At 41.3% G+C, this 2615-nt stretch overlaps 1 long non-coding RNA gene across 1 annotated transcript; it reads right to left on the bottom strand.

Moving 5' to 3' along the window:
- Positions 1-12: 12 nt before the first annotated feature.
- Positions 13-2151, bottom strand: LOC127746751 (uncharacterized). The gene is made up of 4 exons (XR_008008423.1): positions 1508-2151; positions 1236-1361; positions 891-1045; positions 13-314 (listed from the first exon to the last, which is right to left on the bottom strand). It is a non-coding gene; the product is annotated as an uncharacterized LOC127746751 (long non-coding RNA).
- Positions 2152-2615: the final 464 nt, after the last annotated feature.

Raw genomic sequence — 2615 nt, 5'->3', positions numbered from 1 at the left:
GTTATGACGTGTTTTGGGCGTTCAACTCTGGATAATGACGTTTTTCTGGCGTTTAACTCCAGACAGCAGCATGAACTTGGCGTTTAACGCCAAGTTACGTCGTCTATCCTTGCGCAAGGTATGGACTATTATATATTGCTGGAAAGCCCTGGATGTCTACTTTCCAACGCCGTTGAGAGCGCGCCAATTGGACTCCTATAGCTCCAGAAAATCTATTTCGAGTGCAGGGAGGTCAGGATCCAACAGCATCAGCAGTCCTTTTTCAGCCTAAGTCAGATTTTTGCTCAGCTCCCTCAATTTCAGCCAGAAAATACCTGAAATCATAGAAAAACACACAAACTCATAGTAAAGTCCAGAAATATGATTTTTGCCTAAAAACTAATATTATTTTACTAAAAACTAACTGAAACATGCTAAAATCTACATGAAATTACCCCCAAAAAGCGTATAAAATATCCGCTCATCATGTCCCAAAATCTTTATAAGAAGAAAATTTCTAACACTCCTATCTGTCCTATTTGTTTGCAGGAACCAGAGACCACTGAGCATGCGCTTCTACTCTGCCCTTGGACAAGGGCTGTATGGTTTGGAGCCCAAATCCAATGCTGCCCTACGGCCTATACTGTATCATCTTTTGGGAAATGGGTTATGGATCTTTTCAAAAGTATGAAGGTCGGCACAGGAATTGATTATGTGCTGAGCAACAGCAGAGTTGGTTTTTTGGTATGGGAGATTTGGAAAGCAAGAAATCAGGCAGTACATCACAGGTCTAAACCTAGTCCTTTACTAGCAATTGAAAATGCTAAACAAATGGAAATTGATTTTGCAGATGTTATAGAAGAACCAGCTATAAGTTCTAATCATCATAGAAGGACAGTTAGAAGGGTTACCTGGAGACCGCCTCCGCGAGGATGGATTAAGTGCAATGTGGATGCAGCGTTTCGCGAAGTGTACTCTGGAGGAGCAACAGCGGCAGTATTCAGAGACTATACTGGAAGCCTCCTTGCAGCTTCAAATTCTAGAATTGCATCTTCCTCACCTCTAGCTGCGGAAGCATTTGCGGTCAGGGAAGCATTAATAATGGCTAAAAACTTTCAGCTGGATAGAATCATTGTTGAGTCTGATAGTTTGTTACTCATACAAGCTTTAAAATCAAAAGCCCCAGTTGCAGAAATTCAAGTGATTTTGGATGACATTTTGGAATTAGTGCGTAGTATCACAAATTGTGGGTTTACCTGGTTGCCTAGAGAAGGGAATGGCTTAGCACATGAAGTAGCCAGGCTTACTGTTGATGGTTCTCTTCAACAGAATTGGCTCAGCTGCAAGCCGCAAACCATCATCAACATTTTGGCAGAAGAGCACTATATGTGTTTACAACAGGCAAACAGATCATGAGTATGATGTCTATTTTGTTCTTTTTGGCTATGTATAAAAATCAAATCAGGCAGGGAATTAATTGGATTGCAGTTTGAAAGTTTGGAGGCATTATGGATATGCATTTTGTTACCTTGTTTGTTGGGAAGGGGGAGTGCCATGGGTGTTGTTTGGCGATGTACGTCTTTGTCTCGCTAGCTCAGCTTGCTTTCTGCTAGTCTGGAGGGTCAGAAAACCAGTGTCTTGCGTTTCGGAGTGCACGGCTCTGCCTCAAATCCATCTGCTTTGAGCTTTCCAGGATCTCATTACTGAGTGACCAGTGGGCAGTTTGAGGAGGTGTTGATGCGGCTGCTAAGGAATATGCCAGGGAGGCTGGACAGGCATGGAACTAGCTATGAGGGGAGAGTAGCCATGAATAACCACGTACTTGCATTCAGTTTCATCAAACACGAAGATTGGTCTATGCTCCTTTGGGTCTTCTTCAGCTGACGTGCGGATCGGACACAGTGAGATAGCCTCATTGTGCAACTTTGTGCTTTTGCATCTGCGCAGAATCCTGCTGCTTGGGTTTCTTCTGCTCACATCTGGTCTCATGAGAATTTCTCCGATTGTCTCTCAATGACGGATCTATGCTCTCGGGTAACATGCAGTAGCTGTGACCATTGACATCGTCGAGTAGGATATTGCAGTGGTAGGTATTGAGTTTGGCATCGGATTGAAGCTTCACCTATAGAATGAGGAGGGAGACCTCATCCATTGCTGGGTCGGGTGTAGGTTTTAGGAGCTGGGTTGGGATTCTGGTGTGTTTCGGTTTGGGCCTGCTGTAGGCCTGGACCTTGCCAAAAAAAAAAAAAAAAAAAACATTGAATATAATTAAAGTTTCAAGACAAACATTGAGTATAGTTAAAGTTTCAAGATGTCTAATCGGAATTAATTTTTGTCATGTATACATTATGGAACGTGTTGAGAAATATATACTTAACACAAAAGAAAATGAAAGAAACTTAGCTTTGTTAAAGTTTTAAGCGTGTCTATTCTGATCTAATTTTGTCATTTATACATGTTGAGAACTAATGGATAGCTATCAACAAGAAGAAAAAATAAATAATCCAAAGACCTCTCCGGGATAAGAAATGAAGAATTATCGGAAATAATGAAATATTAACGTCTTTTCCAATAAGTAAGTATGATTCTAGTAGTTCAGTGCAAGCAAAAGGTAACTTCTAGTTATCTGTATTCTA

The sequence above is a fragment of the Arachis duranensis genome, chromosome 4 (genome assembly GCF_000817695.3).
Source record: "Arachis duranensis cultivar V14167 chromosome 4, aradu.V14167.gnm2.J7QH, whole genome shotgun sequence".
In the NCBI taxonomy this organism is placed as follows: domain Eukaryota; kingdom Viridiplantae; phylum Streptophyta; class Magnoliopsida; order Fabales; family Fabaceae; genus Arachis; species Arachis duranensis.
This window is presented reverse-complemented; position numbering and strand designations above follow the sequence as displayed.